Here is an 18571-nt window from a genome sequence, read left to right as displayed (position 1 = left end):
CAACTTTCCCTTACGGTATCTCTTTGTGACTTCTGTCTGAGTCTGCACACGACCCTTCAGTCTCACGCCCTTTTAAGGGCATTTTCGGGCGTTGCCTGTGCTAATTAGGGCCAACTGGCGCACGCTTTCAATTTACCAGGAGATTGGCATTCATCAATCTAAGAACACAGGTGCGCACAGTTCTGTGGTTTAAGAACACATTCATGAATCTGACGTAGAGTTTTCTTAAGAACTTTCTTAAGAACAACTTAAGAAAGAATTTAAGAAAATACTTATATTGGTGCATGAGGCCCAGTGAGTTACGCTGTGGGCTACAGCTTAAGCCCCATTTTTATCTTATATTTGTTCCCATTTCGGAAAATGAACTAAGCCAAATTATCTATTGAAAGTTTCTGTCTGCAGTGTATCATGATGTACGGACAGCTATCACTGGATTACTGTGATACTGAAGAGAACATAAAAACAAGTTCTGCAGTTATTAGGAGCGTCTTTCTTCTCTGATTTCTAAGTGGGTTTATGGAGGTTAACTTTGGAGGCACAGCAGAGATAAAGATATCCTCAGGAAGTCTGAGTCACCCTGAATCTAAAAACATGTGTGTCATGCTTGTGTGTTCAGATCTGACTGACTTATGACTCAGATTTGATTTTTTGGGTTATAAAGTATTTACCTTCAATGTCCACAATGAGCAGTGTGTCACTGCAGCTGCTGCTGTTGATTGTGTTGACCAGCAGCCAAACACCTGCATGCACCTGTCCCTCTCCCCTCACCCCTCACCCCTCTCCCCTCACCCCTCACCCCTCTCCCCTCACCCCTCACCCCTCACCCCTCACCCCTCTCCCCTCACCCCTCTCCCCTCTCCCCTCACCCCTCACCCCCTCTCCCCTCTCCCCTCTCCCCTCACCCCTCTCCCCTCTCCCCTCACCCCTCCCCTCACCCCTCACCCCTCACCCCTCTCCCCTCACCCCTCTCCCCTCTCCCCTCACCCCTCTCCCCTCACCCCTCACCCCTCCCCTCACCCCTCACCCCTCACCCCTCTCCCCTCTCCCCTCACCCCTCACCCCTCACCCCTCTCCCCTCTCCCCTCTCCCCTCACCCCTCCCCTCACCCCTCCCCTCACCCCTCTCCCCTCACCCCTCACCCCTCACCCCTCACCCCTCACCCCTCTCCTCTGCTCTTCTCTCACAGTTTGAAAAGCTCTGGAATATATGTAGCACTATTAGAGCCCGGCTTGACAACACTGGGGTGAAGACAGACAAAATGTGTACACACACACACACACACACACACACAGTGTGGGGCAAAAAGCAGGTTCCCACAATGTTACAGAGAGAAATCTATGAATGTTGTGTGTCAGTGTAAAGTAACAGTCAGTCGGTGTTTAACCAGTCGAACCACCAGATGCAGGTGCTGACAGACTGAAAGGAGTCCTGCAGCTCAGACTGATGCTTTCGGTTCCAGTGTTTGAAATATCATGATATTTTGCCTTTACAACAACCTTCACATCATTAATCATAATTTATATTTATATATATTTATATTCAGCTCAGCTAGTGTCTCTGTCTGCGCTGCTGCTGAACACCAGGAATTCAGATCTGAGTGTTTCCTGTGAATTCTCACCAGAATCCAGAAAATACATGTGATTCTGCTTGTAATGTGTGTCTTTGTGTCAGTGTGTGTTGTGAATTCATACACTGTGGAACAAAGACACCCCCAAACATCAACTCTATCCACGACTGCTGTAGATGTGTCTGTTATTTCATCAGTGTAACATGAACTCATCAGCAGTAGCTGTATCCCGCTCTTATGTTGTGTGTCACATACATTCACACGTGTTAGCTTCATGACTGTGGACAGTGTTGGTCAGTTGTAATAACTCTGCTGATCCATCATCAGCTCACATTTTAATGTGTCCAATATCTGCAGGACTAATCACATCCCAATCATCCTCAGTTGGACTCTGTGGTTACATCTAATTAGCGAATGTTAGCATACATGCTAAACTAAGAGGTGTTGAATCCAGCTCGGAGCAAACTGCGCTCTACATACACTGATTTAGATTTAGTTGTATTCTTTTGATCAAAAAATAATTTTAGTCAGTTTTGTTTTGTTTTAGTCACAAAAACTAAAATATAAGTATAATATATGTTTCTGAACATTTTGAGACTACAGTGCTCATTTTTTCTTCCCTCTTCTCGTCTTCCTTCCATTTCCGATGTGCACAGTAACCTTACTCACAGGTGTCACTCAATCATTAGTGTGGGAGGCGTCGTGTAGCGTAGTGGTCTAAGCAGGCGCCCCATGTGTAGAGGCTACAGTCCTCGCTGCAGTCGGCCCCGGTTCGAATCCCGCATCGGACGGCCTTTCACTGCATGTCATTCCCCCTCTCTCTGCCTTCCTGTTTCCTGTCACTCTCCATTGTGCTGTCCATTAAAGGCATAAAAGCCCAAAAAAAAAATACTTTAAATCATTAGTGTGTGCAGCAACTATGGCTGTGCACAGTTGGGGTACAACTTACTCCATCTTTGTTGTGTACAGTTACTGTGGTTACTTCTGTCTCCATCTTTGTAGTGTACAGTTACCATGGTTACTTCTGTCTCCATCTTTGTAGTGTACAGTTACCATGGTTACTTCTGTCTCCATCTGTGTTGCGTAGTTACCATGGTAACAGGTGTTTCCTTTTTATTCCACGAAATGCCCTCTCTGTCACACCTGCCTTCTTGGCATTGGCATTAGAATTAGCATTAGCGTAGCATTAACACTAGCAAATCTACCAGTCTACCAGTCCTCTGCAGAGCAACTGATGGTTCAGACATAGATTCACATTTTGTTTTCAGCAGCTGAACTGGTTCATGTTCCTATACATCTGCTGGATGTTCATGTTCCACAGGAGAGACGCCGAGATTTAAAGCAGCTGATGGCATGCAACAGCAGTGCAACGGCACATGCAGAACTCTTCAGCCTCAGCAGTACTGACAGACGATGTAACCGAAACAGACCTGTGTCTACTGGACAGACATGAAACTGAAATCCCAGAAACTGTTGTACTGTTCCTTTTAAACAGCGACTGACTTCCTGCTCAGTACATTAAAGTATCTCCTGTTACCAGTGAGTGTGTTTCCTCAGCTGGGTGTGTGTGCTGACTGACACCTTCCTCTGAAAACCTGTGTGTGCGTGTGTGTGTGTGTGTGTGTGTGTGTGTGCGTGTGCGTGTGAGTGTGCGTGCTGACAGACTGATAGAATCAGGGGTGACTCCGGGTCATTAATACTACCTGCTCACTCAATACGAGTCCTGTCCAAACCTTGATTCCCCTTCCTGCTACTAACTGGGAAATCATGCCAAGGTGAGTCTAGTGCATGCTGGGTGGAAGTAATCCTGCTGTACATGATGCAGTCAGACCCTGCTTCCTCACTGTAAACCCGAATAAGTTCAGAAAACTCAACATTTTTGTCGTAACTGATTACATAAGAACTTTTAAGTTATCCTGATAAATTTTTTGAGTTACACTATACTTAAAAAATACGTGTTCAGTTGACTTAATCTATATTCTAAGTTCAATATAAATGTTTTAAATTTTCATAACTTAATATTTATTTCTTCTTCATACTTAAATGATTTGATTGAATATACTTATAAAAACTAAATTACATGGACTTGAAAACATTAACTGAACACAATGTATTATATCAATAGTATCTACTCAAAATATTACACCTTAATGAACTTAAAATATTTACCACTTGCCAACTTAAAATGTACAAGACGCCCTGTTTTCAGAGAGCTGTGTTTTCTGAGAGATTCTGCCCCCCAAAGACATGCCAAAAAAAGTAACTGCAAATTCAGTTGTGCAGATATAGTTGTGTACATGTAACTGTAGAACTGTAACCATGTATGTATGATTGTGCAAGAGAAACATCATCCATGCAATAAAAGGTTCTTGACTAAAGTGTTCCTGTCAGAATTACAACAATTTATTAGGGTATAAAACAGCACCTTAAAACCTACCTTTTAAAAAGGTATTAACAACTGTTACATTTAAAAAATTTTTCTTTTCAGAACAATATATCAAGCTTAGTAAAACTGTGAAATGTTGAATAACATTAAAGTGCAACACCTGGAGTCAAACATTTTTTTTTACAAATATATATTTTAGCAGCCTGTTTTGAATCATTGGGGATGAACAAACTTCCCGTCTCTGCACTGTATTTTCTCAATTAATTAAAAAAAAAATCTTATAAAACTAGCAGCGTAGACATCTAAATTTGTGCAAATGAGGAAAATGAAAAACGTACCAAATAAAACAGAATAAAATACAATAAATAAAAGACCTCACCCCTCTCCCCTCACCCCTCTCCCCTCACCCCTCACCCCTCTCCCCTCACCCCTCACCCCTCACCCCTCTCCCCTCTCCCCTCACCCCTCTCCCCTCACCCCTCTCCCCTCACCCCTCACCCCTCTCCCCTCACCCCTCACCCCTCTCCCCTCACCCCTCACCCCTCTCCCCTCACCCCTCACCCCTCTCCCCTCACCCCTCTCCCCTCTCCCCTCACCCCTCTCCCCTCACCCCTCTCCCCTCTCCCCTCACCCCTCTCCCCTCACCCCTCTCCCCTCACCCCTCACCCCTCACCCCTCACCCCTCTCCTCTGCTCTTCTCTCACAGTTTGAAAAGCTCTGGAATATATGTAGCACTATTAGAGCCCGGCTTGACAACACTGGGGTGAAGACAGACAAAATGTGTACACACACACACACACACACACACACAGTGTGGGGCAAAAAGCAGGTTCCCACAATGTTACAGAGAGAAATCTATGAATGTTGTGTGTCAGTGTAAAGTAACAGTCAGTCGGTGTTTAACCAGTCGAACCACCAGATGCAGGTGCTGACAGACTGAAAGGAGTCCTGCAGCTCAGACTGATGCTTTCGGTTCCAGTGTTTGAAATATCATGATATTTTGCCTTTACAACAACCTTCACATCATTAATCATAATTTATATTTATATATATTTATATTCAGCTCAGCTAGTGTCTCTGTCTGCGCTGCTGCTGAACACCAGGAATTCAGATCTGAGTGTTTCCTGTGAATTCTCACCAGAATCCAGAAAATACATGTGATTCTGCTTGTAATGTGTGTCTTTGTGTCAGTGTGTGTTGTGAATTCATACACTGTGGAACAAAGACACCCCCAAACATCAACTCTATCCACGACTGCTGTAGATGTGTCTGTTATTTCATCAGTGTAACATGAACTCATCAGCAGTAGCTGTATCCCGCTCTTATGTTGTGTGTCACATACATTCACACGTGTTAGCTTCATGACTGTGGACAGTGTTGGTCAGTTGTAATAACTCTGCTGATCCATCATCAGCTCACATTTTAATGTGTCCAATATCTGCAGGACTAATCACATCCCAATCATCCTCAGTTGGACTCTGTGGTTACATCTAATTAGCGAATGTTAGCATACATGCTAAACTAAGAGGTGTTGAATCCAGCTCGGAGCAAACTGCGCTCTACATACACTGATTTAGATTTAGTTGTATTCTTTTGATCAAAAAATAATTTTAGTCAGTTTTGTTTTGTTTTAGTCACAAAAACTAAAATATAAGTATAATATATGTTTCTGAACATTTTGAGACTACAGTGCTCATTTTTTCTTCCCTCTTCTCGTCTTCCTTCCATTTCCGATGTGCACAGTAACCTTACTCACAGGTGTCACTCAATCATTAGTGTGGGAGGCGTCGTGTAGCGTAGTGGTCTAAGCAGGCGCCCCATGTGTAGAGGCTACAGTCCTCGCTGCAGTCGGCCCCGGTTCGAATCCCGCATCGGACGGCCTTTCACTGCATGTCATTCCCCCTCTCTCTGCCTTCCTGTTTCCTGTCACTCTCCATTGTGCTGTCCATTAAAGGCATAAAAGCCCAAAAAAAAAATACTTTAAATCATTAGTGTGTGCAGCAACTATGGCTGTGCACAGTTGGGGTACAACTTACTCCATCTTTGTTGTGTACAGTTACTGTGGTTACTTCTGTCTCCATCTTTGTAGTGTACAGTTACCATGGTTACTTCTGTCTCCATCTTTGTAGTGTACAGTTACCATGGTTACTTCTGTCTCCATCTGTGTTGCGTAGTTACCATGGTAACAGGTGTTTCCTTTTTATTCCACGAAATGCCCTCTCTGTCACACCTGCCTTCTTGGCATTGGCATTAGAATTAGCATTAGCGTAGCATTAACACTAGCAAATCTACCAGTCTACCAGTCCTCTGCAGAGCAACTGATGGTTCAGACATAGATTCACATTTTGTTTTCAGCAGCTGAACTGGTTCATGTTCCTATACATCTGCTGGATGTTCATGTTCCACAGGAGAGACGCCGAGATTTAAAGCAGCTGATGGCATGCAACAGCAGTGCAACGGCACATGCAGAACTCTTCAGCCTCAGCAGTACTGACAGACGATGTAACCGAAACAGACCTGTGTCTACTGGACAGACATGAAACTGAAATCCCAGAAACTGTTGTACTGTTCCTTTTAAACAGCGACTGACTTCCTGCTCAGTACATTAAAGTATCTCCTGTTACCAGTGAGTGTGTTTCCTCAGCTGGGTGTGTGTGCTGACTGACACCTTCCTCTGAAAACCTGTGTGTGCGTGTGTGTGTGTGTGTGTGTGTGTGTGCGTGTGCGTGTGAGTGTGCGTGCTGACAGACTGATAGAATCAGGGGTGACTCCGGGTCATTAATACTACCTGCTCACTCAATACGAGTCCTGTCCAAACCTTGATTCCCCTTCCTGCTACTAACTGGGAAATCATGCCAAGGTGAGTCTAGTGCATGCTGGGTGGAAGTAATCCTGCTGTACATGATGCAGTCAGACCCTGCTTCCTCACTGTAAACCCGAATAAGTTCAGAAAACTCAACATTTTTGTCGTAACTGATTACATAAGAACTTTTAAGTTATCCTGATAAATTTTTTGAGTTACACTATACTTAAAAAATACGTGTTCAGTTGACTTAATCTATATTCTAAGTTCAATATAAATGTTTTAAATTTTCATAACTTAATATTTATTTCTTCTTCATACTTAAATGATTTGATTGAATATACTTATAAAAACTAAATTACATGGACTTGAAAACATTAACTGAACACAATGTATTATATCAATAGTATCTACTCAAAATATTACACCTTAATGAACTTAAAATATTTACCACTTGCCAACTTAAAATGTACAAGACGCCCTGTTTTCAGAGAGCTGTGTTTTCTGAGAGATTCTGCCCCCCAAAGACATGCCAAAAAAAGTAACTGCAAATTCAGTTGTGCAGATATAGTTGTGTACATGTAACTGTAGAACTGTAACCATGTATGTATGATTGTGCAAGAGAAACATCATCCATGCAATAAAAGGTTCTTGACTAAAGTGTTCCTGTCAGAATTACAACAATTTATTAGGGTATAAAACTGCACCTTAAAACCTACCTTTTAAAAAGGTATTAACAACTGTTACATTTAAAAAAATTTTCTTTTCAGAACAATATATCAAGCTTAGTAAAACTGTGAAATGTTGAATAACATTAAAGTGCAACACCTGGAGTCAAACATTTTTTTTTACAAATATATATTTTAGCAGCCTGTTTTGAATCATTGGGGATGAACAAACTTCCCCGTCTCTGCACTGTATTTTCTCAATTAATTAAAAAAAAAATCTTATAAAACTAGCAGCGTAGACATCTAAATTTGTGCAAATGAGGAAAATGAAAAACATACCAAATAAAACAGAATAAAATACAATAAATAAAAGAAAATATAATATAAATAAATAACTGAATTACCATTAAAAATGAGGGCAAGGAGGCAGTACAATAAAATAAACAAAAAATGTACCTCTCATTCTAAACTTATAAAAAGCCCACTGGGCATACCAACATTTTAACAGACATGTCTATAATATCAGACACATCTAAGAATGAACAACAGAACAACATGGCTGTAATAATGTTGCTGACATGAATCACATTTATACATGCCTGCTGAGTGCAGTACTATACGTATTGAACTTTTGTAACGTTACGTTACTCACCGCTTCGCGTGCGAAACTTTCAAATCCTGAAGTCGGGGTCCCCCGGAACACAAAACACAGATAAAAGACAATTTTGCAACAGCACGGCGAAAAAATGTGCGTTGTTGTGCAGGTTTTTTGATGAATATGAATGTTTTTCCTTCTTTCTTCGCTCTGTTGCATCCCTCGCTAAGGTCCAGCCATCTTAAATTTTCTTGATACGTGCCCTGAACAGTTGGGTGTAGTGACGTCAGACGTCACGTCCCCTCACGTACGCCTGTTCATTTAGACGTTTCAAGTTAAGTGACAGTGTTCACTTAGACATACTAAGCCCTGTGAAATCAAAACGATATTATTCGTTAAGAATACTTAATGTTTCAGTGTCGGGTGAACTAATTAGCCCACTTTGATTTAGTTGCCGGCAATAGTTATGAGTTTGTAGTACTGTTCGGGTTTACAGTGCTGTTTCAGGACTATAACATCCAATCCGATCTAAAAGAGGCAAAAACAGAAAACTGTTACAACTCTCAATGGGGGAGTGGGGACTCAGGGGACTCAGAGGATCCAGGACCAGTGTTTCTCCACAAGGTCATTGCTCTGTCCTGATCCTGATCATTTCAGAGGTTTGTCCCAGGTTTGGTTCTGGTCTGATACCATGTAAAACCAGATCCAGGACTGTTGTATTTATATCTTAACTGTCAAATGTGCTGTCATGAAGAGAATCACAAGTCCCCCAACCTAAACCACTAAGTAAAGTATCGGAGTGATTCTTCCCTTACTGCTCTTTAGTGCAAGACGATGGTTTAAATTTGAGGACAAATTTTCTTTTAATGCTATTTGTTTTTGAGAGATACAGCATATAACAAGTCAGAATCAAACCATGAACGTTGTCTTCTCCAACCAATCAGCCCTCAGAGTTCAGACTCCCCTGTGGTTTATTTAAGCAGTCATATTAGTGTCTGACCTTATAGCTCCTCCTCTGGGGGACATGTGTGTGCTGAACACTGACTCAACATATGAGAGAATGTGAGGAGTGTGTGGTTCAGAGGAAAAGAAAGAAAAGAGGAAAAGTGGATTGAGAAATGGCAGAGTAAATATTCTTTATCAGTGCTGTGGACACAATCATTTCTCTTTTTCTGCACATGACAAAAAAACTCCACAGCTCTTAATCAAACATTAATCAGCTGAAAGACCGAAAACCTGCAGTCTCTCCAGTTGACTGAGGTTTGTCCTTTTGTGTCATTATAAAAAATAAAATCAGCAGAGCTTTGTGTTTCGATTCTGTCTCTGAACAGCCTGAATATGAAACTTTAATAAACCAATGAGAGCAGCAAAATAAGACCCACAGTTAGACTTCTCCTTTTCTGACCCACTGACCTAACAGCTGATTCTGCTTCACGGCTCTCTGCTCAACATGTATCTCTGTATGTCTCTCTTGCTGTTGTGTTCTCAAAGTCAAGGGTCACAGACAGTCAACAGTCATTTCAGCCTTTTACGGTTATTGAAATTATTTTCTTACAGTGTAATAAAATGTGAAGGATTTTCTACAGACTGAGAAGACGAACACTGAAGCCACAGCTGCGTTTTTTTTTACAGTACACAATATTTTTGTAGTTCTTATATCATTGACATGAATATGAGATATCACCCAGCTTCTCTCACCAGTTTTCATTCATCGGTTTTCTCATATTTATGTTTTGCTCATTGGTAAGAATGAAACTCGATTTCTAAGAGCAGTGTTGTGCAAGTTCACACTTCATAGGAGCTCAAAATTCAGTTCATAAAGATTTAAATGAACTAGTTTACAGTCATAGTTCACAATTTTGAATTTGAAGTTCACAGTCCAAAATGTTAATTTCTTTTTGTTCCGTTGAACCTCCTCCCACCCTGGTCATTACCACATCAGTGTAAACTACTGAGCCTCAGACAGACTTTCAAAAGCCAAGACAAACCAATGTGAGTAAATGTTTTATGTGAGTTTGACTCAGGTGGAGGACGGATCATGGTCTAACGCTTTCTTCATGATTTCTTGTGATCATCGTTCACTCAGATATTTCTAAAGAGTGGTCGGATGCTTCAACTCGATGCGTCGTTTCACGTTCATTACTGATGTTCACACAATTTGGATAAAAATGTGAAATATTTTCACTTGGAATCTGAACTAATTTGTTCATAGTCCTAAAGTCTTCAAGTCCTTTAGATGTTCATATGTTTCAGCAGAACCAGGAGCTGTGTTGTTTGAGTTTCCAGCACAGGACACTGGACACATGCCAGGTGCTGTAGGACACAGTTCTTCTTCTTCTCATGTCTTTTGGTGGCACACAGCTTCTGGGGGCATTGCTGCCCCCTTTCTGGTGTGTGGGCACTGTTCATTCTTGTAAATGAACAACGCTCATTTTGGCATTCATTAGTTGCAAACGGCACACAGTACTGCCCAAAAGCGTCTGAAGGCTGATGATCATAAAATCGATTTTACGAACCTTCTAAAGCTGAAGAGCTGTTTCCTGAAGATGCTGATGATCAGTGATTAGTAACTCTGGCCCGGAGCTTCAGAACCTGCTGGATCCAAAAACTGTCTCATTAGAGTTGTAACGTTTTTCAGTTTCTTCAATGATGTTTGATGTAAAATTAGTGATAAAGTTTAAAGGAGAAAATAAAAAAACTAAAACAACTATAAATGAATTCATCAGTTGATGTTTTTGTCATCGTCCTCCTCCTCCTCTTTTATCTTCATTTTGTCTTAAATTTTCCTGGTTTTATATTTTCATCTTCTGAGTCTTCTCTTTGTATTCATGTTGTGTGCGTGTCATTTGTCACATGTTTGAATCCAGCACTGATTTATTTTAGATTGACTGTGACGCTCAGAGGAGCATCAGTTCAAGTTGTTTGTGTTATTTATCTAATTGCTTCAGTCTCATGATCAGACCACTGACTTAGTTATGTTTCCTCTGGTTTCCAACAACAGGACCTGAAGCTGAGTGTGTCAACGTTCTGGTTTTTACTGTCTGGAAACATTTTTGTGAATGAAACAGTTTCACATTCCTTCTGTTCATTGGGTTGAAATTAATTTAAGACAACTGCGTGCAGTTTAGTGACTTGGATTCATGGATAGAACACTGAACACAGGCTCTGGGCCCCCCCTGGCCTGGCCGGGGGGCCCCTGGTCCAGAACCTCAAAGTCAACAAAAATGACACAAAGACAGTAAACAACTACAAATGACACGGCCTTGTTGTCTTTAGTCTGGGGGGTCTTGCTCTGATGTAGTAGGGGTGGGGGCCTGTTACATGTCTGCCCATTGTATTTTCATCGGTCCATGGGAACATGAACAAAACAAATCTCTCCCAGAGTGTAAAGGTTTAGATTTGAGTGTTTTCTCCACAATTACTCAATACACACTCAGAGTTGAGTAACTGTGGAGAGAGTCTGTTCCCTGACCCTGGAGGATTCTGCTGGTCATTAAGATAAGAGTGTGTGTGTGTGTGTGTGTGCGTGTACACATCTGGACAGAGCAGGGATGTTACGCAACAGCCCTGTTGGAGCAGAGATCTGACCTGAGATCAGAGAGAAAGAGGGAAAGTGAGCAACAGCAGAAAGACTGTGGACTGAAAGAGGATATCAGATGTGTCTCCATGGTAACCTCAGTCGGTTTGTCATACAGTCTACATACATGCAGACATGTTCAGACATTTTCAGAGACATAAGGATATCGGCCGTTAACCCTCCTGAGATCAGCTTTCAGTCAGAGTCCATGGTCATCTTCTCAGCAGCTCTTTGTTCAGCTTCATGATGTCATTCCCTTCTTTGGTCTCAGACATGAAATCTGATGTTTGTTGTTGCCACATTAGTTTGTGTGAAGGTGAATGAAGCTTCATGTTGTTATTGCACATCAGAGCTGCTCCATGGAGGCTGATATACTGATTTATTTTTCATCCACATCAGGACTGGAGAACAGGAGGAATTTAGTCTGCATCTCTATCAGTGGAGCTTTGAAGTGAATTGATTTCATCAGGTACAGTCAGGTACAGGTGTGTTAGGTATAAACTGATTGTATTGTGTCCTCCTGTCCTCGAGAGTTTGGACACAAGAGTTGATTTCAGATCTACAGGGGACCAAACTTTTTGTTTTCCTTGTTCAGAATGGCCTCCGGTTAAAACTGAGGGTGAGACATGAACCAAACCTCTGATGCAAAAGTTCCATGTTACATCTTTTAAACTCTGTAAAACTCCTCTCCTATGATTCATATTTAGTTGAACCTGGTTTTCACATATAAAAACTGGGGCTGAAGCGCTTACTCTTACTTCCTGATTGAGAAATGTGGATCAGGCCTTGAGCCCCGCCCACCACCTGCCTGCTCCAGGTGGACAGGTGAAAGAGCAGAGAGCATCAAGATGGTTAGAGGAGGAAACATCGGAGAGACTCAGCCACATGTTTGAGCCTCAGTCAGACCCAGACTCAGATGAGGAGTCTGAGACCAGAACCAGAGACTAGCAGACGGATCAGAACGGTTAGCGCAGTTAGCATCTTTTATTTGTTAATGTTGTTTGTTAGCTTGTAACTGGCAGTGGCTGACACAGTGTTAGTGGTTGTTCTAATGCTAACTCTCTCTCTGTACTTACAAGGTTTCAGGTTTATTTAGCCCCGCCCCCTGTCCCCACTAGTTGACAGGATTGGTTCCTTAGGTTTGTGATGTATGAAACCCTGGCTGTCTGAATCTGTGTTTATGAGACTGTCATTGGTTCACTGCAGTTCAAGGTGGAAACACTCCGTCATAGTGTCGATTATTTCACTTATCATATGTCTGTATTATATAAAAACATCATATGGATGTTAACAAGGTTAAACACTGGATTTTCATCTGTGTTGCACCAAATCAGTCCAGAACCTGATCAGCATTCAGGCTTTTTCTAATTAATTGTCGCCTGTGACTCAGGGCAAGGTGACAGGGGTTATTGTCTGTGTGTCTGTGTGTGTGTGTGTGTGTGTGTGTTGACCTGTGTTGAAAGCAGAGTTAATGAGTACTGTGTCAGCTCTTTTGTGTGAGGTACTTTTTTACCAGCTGACTGACCGGTGACTCTCAGCTACAGGAATGTAGCGTACACACACACACACACACACACACACAAACACACACACACACACACACAGTAATAAGGTCCCTGTTGAATGAGAAGTGACAGATTTAAAGGATTGGCAGAAAAAGTTAAAAACAAAAAACAGGAAGTCATTTGACTGTGAAATAAAAGAACGTGTGACAGAGTAAGACTTTAACCAGACCTGGACCCAGGAGGGATTCTGGTTTTTCTTTTGGAGCATGGCCAGGGTATCAGAGCTCTAAAACAGTCCCAGGTGTCCAGTTACAGAAGGTAATAGAGTCTTGACAAAACCTGACAAAACTGCCTCATGTTGATGTGAGTCGAACAGGAAACGTTCAGTTTTTTTCATGTCTGTCTTACAACAACATTCCTACATATGTATGTTCAGACCATTTAACATCACTGTAATCATTCCTGTTCAGACTGACCCTGAGGAGAGAGCTGCTCCAGTGTCAGTGATGGACAGGATCCACAGTCTCATCGAGTCTAAGCAAGACATCTGCACTTCTTCTTTCCTTCCATTTAAAAATCTGAGCGGAAACACTGAAATAAAAAAAAAAACATCTCAACACTAGTCCATTGATTCTGCCTCTACCATCTGCTGCCTCAGCACAAATCCAGATCCATCAGACCAGGTCTTCAACTGTCCAGTGTTAGTGAGTCTGTGTCCACTGTAGCCTCAGGTTTCTGTTCTTGGTGACAGGAAGTGGAACCCAACATGGTCTTCTGATGTTGTAGGTTGGATGTGTTGTTCACTCTGAAGCTTCTCTGCTCAGCACAGTTGTAAAGAGTGGTTATCTGAGTGACCGTAGCCTTTCTGTGAGCTCCAACCAGTCTGTCTATTCTCCTCTGACCTCTGACCTCTCTCATCAACACAGAGCTGGTGCTCACTGGATGCTTTTTTTGTTGCTCTATTCTGAGTAAAAACTCCAGAGGCTGTTGTGATGAGCAGCTTCAGAAACACTCAAACCAGCGTCTGACACCAACAATGTGTCACTGTCAAAGTCACTGAGTCACAGTTTTCCTCATTCTGATGTTTGATGTGAACATTAACTGAAGCTCCTCACCTGGCTCTGCTAATGCCACATGATTGGCTGATTGGATAGTTACATAAACAAGCAGGTGCACAGGTGTTCCTAATGAACTGCTGCATGAGTGTAAATGGAAATTGTTTTGATGTTGCTTTGACACTTACCTTGTTTGGTCTGGATCTTCAGTTTGGCCCAAACCAAAATAGCAGGTGTGAAAGGTTTCACGGAGCACGGTCCAGACCTAAGGACCAAAATTAAAGGGGACCTGTTATGTTTTACTGAGTTTTTCCTTTCTTATAGTGTATTATATAGATTTTTGTGCATGTAAATGGTCTCCAGAGTCACAAGGATCAAAGTTTACATCAAAGGGAGAAACTATTATTGTAAAAACCCGAATTTCTCCTTTGTATGAATTGCCTTGTTGGGGGTCCAGACATTACTCCTGGTCCTATTGATGTCAATACTTCTCTTGGAGCTGCCCACCTGCGAGCTTGACATGCCCCCACACAGGGCGCAGCACATAACTACTTATGGTGAAGAGTTTTCATTAGTTTTGTAGCCATGCCAAAAAGACAGTGTTCTTAATTTCCTGCAGAAATCTGCTTCATTTTTCCACGGTTCTCCACCGCTCCAAACAGTATAATGTGAGCTCGCACTTCAAGGAGGACTTCTTCAGAAACCACGCACAGTTAGACGTTTCATTTTCACAACGGTTATTTCTGTAGTTCACACTTGATGTGGCCGAACAGGGGACTCAGGCTCAAGGCCTGTCGGTGTGCATCGTCATTGTGGATGTTAACCGCATTACCACGACCCAATCGTGTCCTGATCATGTTAGTAAGAAGCAGCAGCAAAGATATAAATGCTTAAACGTCATAAACCAGCAGGAGGTGAAGCGGTGGAGACTCACTAACTGTTGACCGTCTGTCTGTTCCTCCGTTATTTATATTCCTTTAGTCTGGAAGTATCCACACACAAACATCAAAAGGGTTTCTTATAAAAATATTCCAAGTTATGAATATTTTCATCCGAAGTTTGTTTACACAAGACATGCAGAAGGTGTCCTTTTCATGGTAGTTGCCTCAAGCTGACCAATCAGAGCACACTGGGCTACAGCTCCAGAGGGAGGAGGGGGGCCTTAAAGAGCCCAGAGCTCTAACTGAGCGTTTCAGACACAGGGTGAAGAGAGTACAGTATAAAATGTAGAAGAGGAAAAATAATGATGAACAGGAAGTGATGAAATGTAACTCATTTGTGGGCTTTAGGACTCAGTCCTGCAGCACTCCATGTGAAACCAAAGCTAACTGTCTACAATGAAACAAAACCATGAACACTGCTTCAGACCCTGGTCTGGACTTTCAGGTGTGGTGCCCTCAGAAGAGATCCCTTCACAGACTGTATGAACAGGACAGAGTCATATTAAGACTATTAAGAACTTCTTTAAGTTCTCATCAAAGCCTTTACCTTATATTTATTTCCAGCACACATCACAAATATGAGGCAAATAAATCACCAGTTGTACAAAAGAATCGTGAGGGAAAGAACACTATGAATTCAAATCAACAACTGGACACTTTGAGCTTTTAATGTAATGCGCCGCTCCCTTTCCCATTTCGACATTTCCGACCGCGCCTGAAGGCAGCATGAGCGGTACACCCGACGCCTCCCTGCTTCTTCTCCGCTGGTCGAGTCACTGTCGAGCAGAGGCTGAGAGAGGGACTGAGGGACAATCTGACTCTGTCCGCCGCGTCTGACGCTTCAGTCCGGGTTCTGGTGACAGTTTGAGCAGCTGATCCGCCACCATGGCTTCCTGCAGTAAGTCAACAAACTGTCTGTAACTCGGTTCTCACCTCCAAAAAATGGGTGTTAAGTGAGGGTGAATTAAAAAAAGTAGTATGATAATGAATTGAGGTTTGTTACACCGCAGGAACAGGGTTTTTTTTAGGCTTTAACGCAGATTGATCAGAATCACATTGATTCAGGCAGCAGCTGACCGAGTTTTCTACTGGTTAACCCACTGATCGATTAATCATTTAAGTTATGCTTTAAAACTGTTAGAATGAGTTTGCAAAGTCCAAGGTGACATGTTCAAGTGTCAGTTCAAAACCCACAAATATATCAGTAATTAAAAAGTGATAAAAGTAGAAACTTCACATTAGAGAAGCTGAAAGTGGAGATTTGATGTTTTTGTTCTGAAACTTTTGATGATTAATTGACATTGAAAAAGTTATTAAAATTTCTCCATTAATCATCTGGTCTTACTGATTCAGGTGTAGTATCCTGCAGATGTGTCTGAGAATGAGATATTTGCTGTCTTATGTAGTTATTAGTTTGATCTGCTGCAGAACTGGACTCAGGTGTATTCAGGTGTGAAGGACAGGTGAGGTCAGAGACTGACTGACTGACTGACTGACTGACTGACTGACTGACTGACTGACAATGAAGCTCAGTGACTCTGTTTAAACCTTCATTTGGCCTCTGAAGGTTTATTTAAATAATGTTTATTTAAATATTTATTTGATGAGCCATGACTCTGCCATGACGTTTCAGTAGAGAAGGTGTGTTTGAGGCAGCAGGAATTGTCAGTGATTAACCAGCTCAGGAGCTCAACCTTTAGATCAGGTGGAGTCAGTGCAGATAGAGACACTGTGGGAGATTCAGATCACTCAGAGTTATACTTACTGTTTGAATGATTAATTATGACTTTTTATTCTAGACCACCGCCATCACGTGTATATACCTGAGCTACCTGAGGTCATATGTCAATATACCAGCAGGACTGTAAATGCACCTGTCACATGTTCATGTGCATCATGATTCAGTTTCTTTAGGGAATATTGAACATCATGATATTTCATTTATTTCTACATTCAAATCTCTCTTTAATACTAAAGTGATCCATATATTTTATGTTAACTGTGAGTGACTGACTCTGGAGCTTCAGTGGTGTAGGGCTGTTTTCAGAAGTTCAGTAACAACAACAAAATGTTTAAGTCAATCAAATACCTCTTTATGTTAAACTGATGATGAGTCTCAGTGTAAAAATACAGATAGAATGATAGTTTGTAAAATCCTTTTTCAGCCCTAATTAGTGTCTGCGGGTGTTCCTGTTAACGACCTCCAGCAATCAGGGAGTGCATCCTGGAGACTGCCTGAAAGACACAACCCAGGGCAAAACATATCTGAATCTTGTTGCTGCTGCTCACAGTAAAATTGAAGGAGACTCGGATCAGTGAATGAGCTGTCAGTCAGGGGACGATGCCCCCTCCCTAGCCACAGTGGATATTACAGCCTCGGTCAGCTGTGAACTCACATAGCATCCTTTCCATCTCTGCAGCTCTGTGGACATTGTCGGTCTATTTAAGCTCCTAGGTTTGGTTTTGCAGCTCATTTCCTGTTTGGTCAAGTTTCACTGGTTTTCAAAGGAGAAACATCTGTAAAAAGCCTCTGTCCTCTACCATACAGCAAACAGACTCAGTCAGAGAAACATCTGTAAAAAGCCTCTGTCCTCTACCATACAGCAAACAGACTCAGTCAGAGAAACATCTGTAAAAAGCCTCTGCACTACCTGCTGAGCAGCAAACAGCAGACAGACTCAGTCAGAGAGCAGCTGGTGAACATAGTGGAGCATTTAGCAGCTAAAGAGGAGCTGGTGGAGACCAAACACAGAGCTAGAAGAGAGGGGGCACTGGACTGGGTACAGTAAAGTTTGATATTTGTTGCTGTTGGTTCTGTGGATAAGAAATCTGTTTATTGATCATCACATGTATCAGCTGATTTCTTCGGTGTTGGTCTGGGAATGTGGCGTTAAAGGAACCTGCTGCAGGAGAGTCAGACACAGAGGAACAGATGTTAACTGTGCTGTGTCGCTAAACGACAGAGGAGATATCATGAGGAGGAGGAGGAGGAGTTACTCTTCAAATCAAGATTTTATAATAAATAAGAGCTGGTACAAACAACAATCTCTGTGGAAGTGTGACAGAATTTATATCAACATTCTGAATTCTATTCTATTCTTCTTGAAAGAAGCTTCCACCACTTTCTTAGTAATCAGATATTGATACGGTTCCATGTAGGTGAGAGGTGACAGGTGAGAGGATGTGATGACAGGTGAGAGGTGAGAAGTGACAGCATGTGGTGACAGGTGAGAGTTGACAGGATTTGGTGACAGGTTAAAGGTGACAGGTGAGTGGTGACAGGTGAGAGGTGACAGCATGTGATGACAGGTGAGAGGTGACAGGCGAGAGGTGACAGGTGAGAGGTGACAGTATGTGATGACAGGTGAGAGGTGAGATGTGACAGCATGTGATGACAGGTGAGAGGTGAGAGGTGACAGCATGTGATGACAGGTGAGAGGTGACAGGTGAGAGGTGAGAGGTGACAGTATGTGA

The 18571-nt window shown here is 42.2% G+C and overlaps 1 protein-coding gene across 2 annotated transcripts in view; it reads left to right on the top strand.

Moving 5' to 3' along the window:
* LOC130168160 (tumor necrosis factor alpha-induced protein 2-like) overlaps window positions 1-18571 on the top strand; it is a 64103-nt gene that overhangs the window by 1538 nt on the left and 43994 nt on the right. Inside the window, exon 1 of one of the 2 annotated variants that reach the window (XM_056374796.1) lies at window positions 15720-15995. The exons of the other annotated variant lie outside the window; for it this stretch is intronic. The gene's annotated coding sequence lies outside the window, so the exon portion shown is untranslated. Of the gene's footprint in view, window positions 1-15719; window positions 15996-18571 lie in introns of those variants that run through there. 2 annotated transcript variants of the gene reach the window in all.

This window comes from Seriola aureovittata, chromosome 4 (assembly GCF_021018895.1).
Source record: "Seriola aureovittata isolate HTS-2021-v1 ecotype China chromosome 4, ASM2101889v1, whole genome shotgun sequence".
Classification (NCBI taxonomy): Eukaryota; Metazoa; Chordata; class Actinopteri; order Carangiformes; family Carangidae; genus Seriola; species Seriola aureovittata.
The sequence above is the reverse complement of the archived record's forward strand: the minus strand, read 5'-3'. Positions and strand labels throughout refer to the sequence as shown.